The sequence below is a fragment of the Molothrus aeneus genome, chromosome 13, assembly GCF_037042795.1.
Source record: "Molothrus aeneus isolate 106 chromosome 13, BPBGC_Maene_1.0, whole genome shotgun sequence".
NCBI classification, from domain to species: domain Eukaryota; kingdom Metazoa; phylum Chordata; class Aves; order Passeriformes; family Icteridae; genus Molothrus; species Molothrus aeneus.
In genome coordinates, this window is record NC_089658.1 from 10,705,302 (window position 1) to 10,716,038 (window position 10,737).

At 47.2% G+C, this 10,737-nt stretch overlaps 1 protein-coding gene and 1 non-coding gene across 4 annotated transcripts in view; both read left to right on the forward strand.

The window, feature by feature from the left end:
• The window catches only part of PDE8A (phosphodiesterase 8A), a 126,426-nt gene extending 115,994 nt beyond the window's left edge, over positions 1-10,432 (forward strand). The window contains exons 23-27 of one of the 3 annotated variants that reach the window (XM_066558443.1): positions 44-169; positions 3,984-4,047; positions 6,622-6,766; positions 8,294-8,354; positions 9,344-10,432. The gene's annotated coding sequence lies outside the window, so the exon portion shown is untranslated. Of the gene's footprint in view, positions 1-43; positions 170-3,983; positions 4,048-6,621; positions 6,778-8,293; positions 8,355-9,343 lie in introns of all 3 variants that reach the window. The other 2 variants (XM_066558446.1, XM_066558444.1) reach the window with 2 other exon arrangements.
• On the forward strand, positions 8,015-8,146 carry LOC136562392 (small Cajal body-specific RNA 15). The gene has a single exon (XR_010784509.1). It is a non-coding gene; the product is annotated as a small Cajal body-specific RNA 15 (non-coding RNA).
• Positions 10,433-10,737: the final 305 nt, after the last annotated feature.

Consider the following 10,737-nt stretch of genomic DNA (forward strand, 5'->3'; position numbering starts at 1 on the left):
CTGTAATTTTCTACCTGGTAATAATCTCTTCTGTTCCTTACAGGCTCCTGTGTCTCCATTAGGGGAAAACTGCATCACACCATCAGTGTCTCCCTCTGCTTATCTGCTGCAATGAGGACGGGAGAGGAAGTGTGGGCATGAGCATGTGGGCCTAGAGACTTGTTTGCAGGTAAAAATCATGGAATAATTTAGACTGGAAAAGACCTTTAAGATTATGGAGTCCAACCATTCCTGCAGCATTGCCAAATCCACCACTAAACCATGTCCCCAAGTGCCACATCTACACATTGTTTTAAATCCCTTCAGGGATGGTGACTCCACCACTGCCCTGGGCAGCCTGTTCCAGTGCTTGACAACCCTTGAATTATGAAAAATTTTCCTAATATCCAATCTAAACTTCCCCTGGTGCAACTTGAGGCCATTTCCTCTTGTCCTATCACTTGTTTCTTGGGAGGAGAGACTGATCCCCACCTGGCTACATTTGCAAACTGAGGAGGGTGCACTTGATCCCCTCATGCAGATCCTCAATAAAGATATTAAACTGCCCAGAAAAAATATTTCTTCATAAGCATAGTCAATATTCTGGGTTATATTAATATATGGTAAAAAGCAGTTAATTTCATCTGCTATAAAAGTGCCTGATGCATCATCACTGAAAAGATGTGATCAATATGATTAATTCCCTGAAATTCACACTGCATCTTTATTTCCATTACTTGGACTGTAGAACTGTGCTAATTAACCCTCTCTGTAAGCCAGATTTATGTCCATATTGGCGTACAATAATTTCACTTAACATAAAACACTGATTTCCAGCCACTGCAGCTTTGTTCACTCTCCTGTCCATCTAAATTTGCCAAGGTCAGATTATAATTAAAATCTGGAACCATGATGCCTGATCTTTACTTTCTTCCCACTGAGCTTCTCTGTCCAAGCCACACCTCTGAAGCCTTCTGTGCACTGTGAGGCTGTGCCTGTTCTGAGGGGATGATTCCATGAGCATGAAGGGCCTTGCTGTGGAGCACTGATAGCTCTAACCTGATATTCACTGCTCCAGGATGCAGATGTCTTTCCTCCCATTGCACATGCTTTAGCCATTCCAGATTCCCTTCCTTTATTCTCCAAGATTACACAGCAACATCACATGCCCTGTGCTCTGAACCCTTTCCAGCTTTTTGAACTGTCACTCAGTGGTGGAACTTCCTGGGGACAGAAATGGCTTTACTGATGGTCCTTCACCATGGAAGGGAGAACACTGGAATAAACTGAGTGTGACTGAAGTGTTCCCAATTTCAGTTAGGCTGGCAGTCTTATGTAGTGTCTGCACTTTTCATTTGTTCTTGCTTTAATGCTAATACAAGAGTAAATTCCAATGTAGACATGATGAAGGAGAGGTCCTTTATGCACCTCCAGGGCTTTAGTAAAAAGCTTTGTGTTTTAGAACTTAATAAGGTTCAACAATTCAGCATTAAATGACAGAATGAATGGCTGTATTTTCCATGCTGCATATTTTCTATCAGGTAATCCTGCTTTTAAACCTGGGTATCACTGTAGATGCTTCCAAGTGAATCTGAAAGATTATGATCTGGTAAAAAAAATATTGTCTTTTCAGCAAATTGTCCTAGGTGAATGTCTTTTTCCCTTGTACAAAATTTGGAGTAATGATTGCTTATTCTGACAAAAAGAGAAACCAGGTGGTATGCACAGCTACCTTATCACAAGTCTGAAGATGGTTTTCATCCTGCAGTTTACCCAATGGCTATATAAATAATTTGATATATAAATTTTAAATCTCCTGAAATTGAATGAATGCCTTGTTTTTTGTTGCAGTGCCTTTTTGTCTGGGTGTTTCTGCTTGTCTCAGTAGAGGAATCATTGATAAAGCATTTTTAAAAATGTGTCTTGAACATGAAGGAATTGAGCAATGGCAAAGACATTCCTGCATGAAAGAGAAGAAAGGGTAATAGATATCTAATAATCACCGGCTGGGTGCTGAGAAACAGCACAGTAGTCAGTTGTGCCCTTCAGTGAGACCAGAAGGGTTTGAGTCATGACTCTGCAAGGAGTGCTTTGAAATGAAGTCTCAGAGCTATTCACAAGCTTCAAAACAAATAATCTCTCTGCTCATGTGTGACATCATGCCTCCAAGGTGCAGGGGTCCCAGGGGTGCTGTTAAATGATAGCAGGATGGAGTGCACTTTGTCCTGACATGATGTTTAGATGCAGAAAACAAGCTTTCAGATTGTTGCTATGTCCCTGTGCAGCCCTGTGCTGCTGGTTCAGAACAAAGGGGATGTCCAGGTGTTTCAGCTGTTTTTTGCTGAAGCTTTGGCTCTGTGAACAAAGAGCTGTGGCTCAACTCCACTGAATGCCTTCTCTTGGTGCCTGCTTTGAATGTTACTTAGGAAGAGTGTCTCATGTTTTCCTTTTTTCCACTTGTTCAACATCTTTAAGACTCTCCTCCAACATTTCCCATGCAATCCTCAGTGGACTAAGCTCTGCAAACCCTGTGAAGCAATGGCAGTTGTCTCTTTAGCAAGCAAGGCAACTGAGTTAGGAAAGGCCAGGGAACCCAGAGCCACTAAGTAAAGTAGCTTTGAGGCTTCTAAATATCTTTGAAGTCCTGGATCTTCAAGCCCTGCCTGTGGTTTAACAGTGAGTGTTAGGCCAGTCTTTTGGTCTTCTCATGTTCCACTTTTCCCCTTTCTTCTAGCTTCTTTGCTTCCGTTTTTCTTTCATGTGCTAGGAGTCTTTGCTTTAACTTCCACTGGCTGAACATCTCCCTCAAACACACAGCCATAATGCTGGGACTAAAGCCTGTCTTTCAAACTGACTCTTGCTGCTTACTACAGCTATTACCACAAGAGAATCTTTTTCTTTCTGGCTCAAAATTAGCCTGGAGAAATATCTTATAATGGCTGAAAGCCTTACATTGGTATGCACAGGCAGAAGGAGAATACAAACACAGTTAACTGAAATAGCTTGTGAGTACTGCAGTGCTGCTGGGGCAGTGGGAATATGTGTGCAAAGCTTTGGTACTGTACTCCCACATGCAAAGTGAAGTCAGGAGTGTTCCCAGGCACCTCTGCCTTTGAGGTTATGTTAGCAAGCACAAGCAGCTGGGGACACTTGTTGAAATTTCAATCTGCCTTTTCTCGGTTTGCTTGCTCCCCCCATCGAGTGGCAAGAGTCATTGCTAGAGCTGAAACTCATCTTACTTCAGCCCGTGGTACTTAACAGAAATCACTTCATCCTTTTATTACAGAGGTAGTGAAACAGTGCACCAATGCATACAATTTTCAAAAGGAAGTGAGAAAGGTGATTCCTCCTTGAAACAAAAGGAGGAATTCAGCCAGTGAGTAATTATTCAAGTGAGAAGTTGGTCTTGTCTGTATTTAATATTCTAGAGTGGTATTTGATGTAAATCCTTCCCCAGAGTTCATTACATTAGCTCTTAGCTCAACCTGAGCATGCTGAATGCCAAGTTCAGCATGCAGCATGTTTTATCACCAAGGAGAATGACGTCAATCCGGTGATCCTGTAGCTCCCTAGCTCGGGGGAGGAGGTATGGCTTTGTCTTCAGCCTAAAGATAAAATGAATATGTTTGATAAGATTTTCTTGGCATTTGCTGCATAAAATTTTACCTCCAGAAAGAACCGTCTCTTTTTTTTCCTTAAAAAAACCAAAAAACAACTCAAAAGTTAATTTGCTTGTAATATTATTCTACACAGAAAATGAAATTTCTCCTTTACAGATCCCTGAGCTTTACAAGCAGACCCACAGAGCCCTTTCACAGGTGGGGGAAAGGAGCTGCAAGGAAGCATTGGGGCTTGTGGGCATCCACCCCAGAGCAATCCCTGGCCTAGTCGTGGGGCTGCCTGCCTGCTGCTGAGGGCTCTGGTGAGAATCCCGCCAAAAAATGGGAAGAGAAATGTAGAAAGCAGGTGCTTTCATAAAGGTTTGCCTCTGGTGTTTTTCACAGATACTGGTCAGAGCTCCTGAGATGGCAGAGCTTCGTCCTCCCACCGCACTGTGTGCCAGGCTCGGTGAGACTCGCGGGAGAGCCGAATGCCATCGGTGGGCACTGAGTCACAGCGCTGTCCCCACGCCGGGCGGTGCGGCTGTTCCACACTGTGCTAACCAGGCAGTGCTGGCTGTTTGACACTGTGCTTACCAGGCAGTGCGGCTGTTCCACACTGTGCTTACCAGGCAGTGCGGCTGTTTGACACTGTGCTAACCAGGCAGTGCCGGCTGTTCCACACTGTGCTTACCAGGCAGTGCGGCTGTTTGACACTGTGCTTACCAGGCAGTGGCAGCTGTTTGACACTGTGCTAACCAGGCAGTGCCGGCTGTTCCACACTGTGCTTACCAGGCAGTGCCGGCTGTTTGACACTGTGCTTACCAGGCAGTGCCGGCTGTTTCACACTCTGTTACCGGGCAGTGCCGGCTGTTTCACTCCATTACCAGGCTGTGCGGCTGTTTCACACTCTGTTATAGGGCAGTGCAGCTGTTTCACACTCTGCTAACCGGGCACTGCGGCTGTTTCACACTCCGATACCGGGCAGTGCCGGCTGTTTCACACTGTGCTGACTGTAAGTAATGCAGACTGCAAGGACACAGCGCGAACGGGAGCACTCAGGAGCAGGGGAGTCGTCCAGCCACCCCTCTGGGGCTGGGCTGGGAACGGTGGGTAACATCAGACATGGCTTTTGGGGTTAATGAGGGAGAAAGACTGCAATTGCTGGCATACAGACAGTTGTCAGGACATTGTGAGAGCAGAGTGAAGTGCTCTTCACCTGACAACCAAGCCCTAAAAGTAGCGGCCTCTCCCAGCCCCTCAAAATCTACGCTAGCAGACTCAGTGCCGATGTGCTGTCCCCTGTTAGAACAGATCTCCGATAAGGCAAGGTCAGAAAGCACAAAGTTTTAGCTGCTCTATCGTGCCAGGAACAAAAAAGAGCCAAACCACCAACCTACCATCCAACCAAAAACAACACAGAAACCCCAACAACAAAACAAACAACCCAAAGCCTTGTTTTAAAATAAGCTGTTCTAAATAAACAAGTGTTCTTTGAACACAGCAGAGTACATACGTAACAATGTTTGTTAAGTAAATATCAGTGACACATTTAAGTCTGGCTCAGTAGGTATTAGCAAAGTGATATTTGTGTTGTTTTGTTGTAACAAGAGTTAATTGTGTTTGTAGAAGGTGGTCTGAAAAAAGGGACTTTGGATTTGGGGCTTGATTTCTTCCATCTGCCTACCAGTAGCCCCACTTTGGGACTTAAAAGTCCTTCCCAATGCATTGAATTTGGTGAAGTTATATTTACTTCCATTGGCTTAGCTCTGTTCATAATCTGCTTCATGGGTGTTACTTCTTACCCATGGATCCACTTAGATTATTTTGTCTTTCTGAAGAAAATCTGTCCTAAGCCTGGTTGCAAATATATGGTCACATTACTATAGTGTGTACCTGAAATGCCACAGTTCTGTGGCTGAGCAAAGTTCAGACCTACTTCCACCTCTTCTGATCAGATGCATCCTGAGCTTAGATTTTCTTCTTGTGCTGCAAGCAGAGAGAGACAGAGAGCCCCACACAGGCCTGCTCTCACTGCTTGCCACTGTGCTGACCCAGTCATGAGATATTTGTAATGTGCAAAACCCTGCTCAGGGACTGAGACAGCACAGCCCAAAAGCCAATGGCTGCTTTTCCATTTGCAGCAAAACAAAAACAAAACAAAACCACAAAAAACACCACCAACAAAAAAACCCACCAAACAAACAAAACCAAACCATCAGTTTCTAATTTAAACAGCTATTTATATAGGTGTTTACATTTTTGTCTATCCTTTGGCCTTTTGGTTGAACCCTTAAGAGCCAGATATGAACTCTTAAGGTTAGTGCACAGAGAAATGCAAAGCAAGAGAATAGGTTGTAACAATGATGATGCTGAATTTTAAATTCTCCACCAGAAACAAAGGCACTTTTTTCTGTTGGACAGGCTGTGAGGAAGTCAGACTGTTTCTTAATGTCCTTTCCCGTATGTCAATATAAGCCATCTCTTTGGGCATGGTCAGAAATTTTCAGCTTAATAAATCCTCACTGTAAACTACATGCATCCATGTATGGGAGGCAAAATGTTTACTTCATCAAGCATTTTATTATACAGACCATGAAATACATCTGACTGTCACTGCACAGGCACAAGACATAGTTCTATTACAGCAGCCTGGCTGCAGCTTTCACCTCAGCACAGGGGCACAAGGCAGGAGGTGTTGGGGGGGCCCAGGCACCACCTGATGATTCACTTTCCAATATCAGAAAGGGAATGTTAAAGGGATTTTGTTTAGAGATTGACAGAAAACTTGAGTGTTCGACTGGCTGCAAAATCCCTCCAAGGCAAGGGAGTTCACATGCTACTTTGGGCCCCGTCCAGCGTGGATGAGGGCGCCGTGCAGGTGATTTGGGAGCTGTGGAACACCCACCTCAGGGGTGAGAAACAGCAGCTTTGTCCGGCCCCAATCCTGGAGACCCAGGAGCTGCTGAGAGCTGGTGGCTCTCCCTCAGTGTGGCCAGGGTTGTGCTAGCAGCGGGTGTCATTCTCGTGCTTCACTCTGCAGGATCAAGCACATGTAATGGGAAGGAATGAAGGTGGACAAGCACAGCAGGTGCTGCACGGGATGGTGGCTGCTGCAGGCAACAATTCAGCTGTGTGTGGATGGAGCCATCGCTGGGGAAGCCGCTCCATGGCCCAGCCCAGGGCAGGTAGGGCTCAGGTGGGTGCCGAGCGTGGTGAGCTCGGCTCGGTCCGTAATGTCTCGGGAAAAGGCTGCGTTAGTGAGGCCGGGGCTGCGGGAACAGAGCGCGCACTCCAGGGGGGAACTTCGAGCGGTCTCTCCCCGTCCGAGGCGCTGTCTCGGCACGGACAGGGAAGGGAAGAAGGAGAGGAAGGAAGGAAGTGAGGAAGGCAGGTAGGCAGCGCCCGCCCTCTCCCCGCCCTCTGTTAGGGCGCTCCGACGGAGCAGCGCCCGCTGCGGGAAATGGCGGCGCCACGAGGAGAGGTGGGGGAGCTCATGGCGGCGGGGCCCCGGCCCCGCTCCTGCTCCTCCCGCGGCGGGCTCAGGTGCCCGGGTGCGGCCGGCCGGCAGGCAGCGGGAGAGCGGCGGAGCTCGGGCACGGCCTCCCGCGCTCTCTCGCACACGGAAAGGCCCCGTGGCCATGCGGCCGGAGCGGCTCCTGTGCCATGGCGCCGAGGCCCGGGCTGCCCGCGGCTCTGTCCGTGAGCCCCGTGTCCCTTGCGGGAGCTGCCGCCGTGATGCCCGTCCCGCGGGGAGCCCCGGGCCGTAGCCGGCGCGGGGCCCGTGAAGAGGCGCTCCCGCCCGGGGCCCAGGTAAGCGCTGCCCGCCGGGCCTGCTGCCGCCCGGGACGGGCTGCTCGTGGTGGTGGTGGTTTAGTGAGGTAGCCCGGGACCCACTAGTGCAGCCTTTCTGGGGCTCTTCAAGCCATAGCTTGGTGTCTGGATTTTATCTAGCTTTTATTTAGCTGTGGGGTGAGCACCCTTTTGGCAGAGGATGCAGCCCCTTACAGCCATTTTGTGAAGCAGTTTTCTCAGTATCGCTTCCACCAGAGCAAGTAAAACTTGAAAAGTAAGCTTGTTTGGAAAAGGTTTAAGTAAGGTGGGTAAGCTGAGTCCCAGTATATATTGACAACTGAGCACACCACCATGAACGTGATGGAGAGAAAATGCAATAAAAGGCAGTGTTGTGTTTTGGACTGGCCCAGGATTGCAGTAAAGTGTGAGCAGGAAGCAAAGCCTCACCTTTGCACGGTCCCTGGTTGCTTTGCTGTGTGCTGCTAATGAATGATATTGGGAAACAGAGGTGAACAGTAAAAAGATTCAACTGGGTTTGAAGACAGGAATAGGGAATTGCCTTCCTGGTTAGGCTCTGCTGTCTACTTTAGGAGGGTGCAGCGTGGTTTGAGGCTTTTCAGGAGTTTCTTGTGGAGATTCATCTGGAGGACTAAGAAAGTGGAGCCAGTGGCACTATATTGACTCCACTGATACTATCCTCCTAAATTAAATGGTGGGAGAACAGGGCCTGTCTGTGAGATAAAAGTCAGGACCTACTTGATCTACCCACAATGTTTTAATGGCAGTGAGAGAGAGCAGGTTAAAAGTCATGTGTTTCTGTAGTGAAAGGTTGGATGTGTTTGTTTTAAATGTATTCCAGCTATTGCATTGACTCTTGTATTTGTGCTTTTGACATGTATCACCTGTTTAATTGCTCACAGGCCCTTTGTTCCCGGCTCCAGCACTGGGTGAGGAGGGACACTGGACATGCCGTGGATTACGGTAACTGGTTTAAAAACTGTTTCAGCCTCAGAAACCCGTGTGAGACCAGTGTGGCCTTCTGAAAGGGCTTCACGTGATGCCCTCCAGTGGCAACAACGTGATTTTGAAATCACTGGGAATTGGGGAAAGGGATCCTTCTGGCCTGAAGGGGTTTGGGCAGCCCTGGCAAAGTCCCCAGTTAACTGCTGGGGGAGGATGGTTGGGGGTGTCCTGTCCTTTGGCACTTCCTGATGCTGCAAGTCCTGCAGGGATGCATGGATCACTGCTGCACATAAGGACTGCCTGTGGGCTTCAGCTGGCCAAAACCAGAGCTTTAGGCATGAGCTTCTGTCCTTTGCAGAGGATGGATTTTACTGTGTGCCAGTAAATGCCCATAAGGAAAAGGAACAAGGAGGAAATAGACCAAACAGATACCTGGAAAAATGCAGCTCGCAGCACATAATGTTAGAGATAAAGACAACTCATTTTTAACTGACTGTTGCCCTAACACATGGTGTAGTTCAGCCAGAGTTCCTGTATACAGGCCAGAGATAAGAACTGGTTTTGCCTTATCTGAGATACCTTTCAATGCAGAGAAATAGATCTCAGATCACCACAGTTGTCCAAGGTGAGTGCTATACTCAGAGTTCAAATAAACTGAATACACCTGGTGAATAAACTGAATACACCTGGTGAATAAACTGAATACAGAGACATGCAGGTATAAACTTAGAGCTTAGTAGACCTTTGTAGAGGAAGTGGTGGCCTCCCTGTAAAGGATTTATATAGAGATTGTTCAGAGCAACAGCTGGTTCTAAGAAACACACATTGTTAAGTTTTCTTTGCTGTATAAATATTTAAGTGATGGGGTTTGGATTCCGAAGAGAGGAAAAGCTTGGTTTAGTGCTAACAGGTGAAGCTTTTATTAAAGAGAAACATACAACCTCATTTCCCTTACTGTTTTTAACCTAGAAGCCAATTATTGCATATTTTTTCTTTCTTTCTTTCAGATAGTTCTGTCACTGCCTTAGCAGTCCTGTGCCATGCCTGGTGCTGACCATGGGGCCATTCTCCTGAGCAGAGTGCTCTGTACTCAGCCACTGGCAGCACAACAACGGAGCTGTTTGGTACCTGTGGAGTCCCACTGCAGGGGTGTCTGAGCACCTTGCATTTGGCTCAGAAAATCTGCCCTTGCACAGTCCAGTGAGAGGGTTGTGAAGTCCTGGGGACCTGCCAGTTCAGTTCACCAACTGGAAAGTATTTGCCAGGTTACAGCTATGGTTTAAACACTTGAGGTGAAAGCTGGTGGTGGGTAGTGGAATCATGGGTTCACCAGCAGCCTTTGTGCATTAGAGGCTCTGTTGGGAGGTTCAGATGTCCTGATACCTCTGCTCTGATACCTGTGTGTTACACTCTTTCAGGTATCTAAGAGTGGGGCTCTCAGTTTTTGGCTGATAGGGGTAAAACATGTTCCAGTGGGTAGAAGTTGCACCCAGAGTCAAGGAGTACATTTTTAAACAAAGAATGGTGCTATCTCACCACTTCCATCCCCTGCACAGGAGCTGTACCCTAGAGCTGCTGTTCCCATGGCCATGCCAGCATCAGCAGGGCACACATGGCCACGAGCTGCTCTGCTCACTGGCACACCAAGCAACTGAAAGTCTCTGGCCTGCTTACAGCAGGTCTGACAAAGTGACTGTAACAACCTTTTCTGCCCTGAAAACACCTTCATTCCTGGTAGGTTAAGAAAGGATGCTGTGCTGGTATAGCTCAGTGTTGCTAAACCCATCTTCTGAGGCTTTTGAAACAGATACCCAAGAGTAGCTGGTACTAATTACTGCTGTAGAGACATACTCAGCTCCTGTTTATGTGGTTTCTAAAGGCCTGTTTTGGCAAGACTTTTTTTAAGCTATTTGAGAAAGAACAGACAAGCTTTTGATACACAGTTCTATGTAAAATCTCTTTAGTTTTGCCAACAGTATTTATTTGTAGAGACCCTGCATATTGTAGAGGCCACTGCTTGTTCCTGGTGATTCCCTAGAATGGAAACTTGAACCAATGATTTTTGTAATGAATGTGCAATAAATCTGTGGAAAAGCTTCTCTGTTAATGACTCTTTGATTGAGTTCAGGTAGTTTTGACATAGATGGCTGAGGCTGTTCAGAGCTGGCCAAGCCTGCTTGACAGGCAGGGCCTGTCTTGATCGGTGTCTGGAAATGAAACCCAAACAAGGATGTCTCAACTGCGTGCTGGGCCAGAGTCCTTCCAGCCTCACTGGACACACACAGCTTCTAGGGCACAGCATGGAGTGGAATTCTTCTATGCTGAGGGGGAGAACAGATCTGTGAGTGTGGAGGGAGGGTCCACCCAAGTGGAGATGAGCATAGCTAAAAGGAAGCAGCTA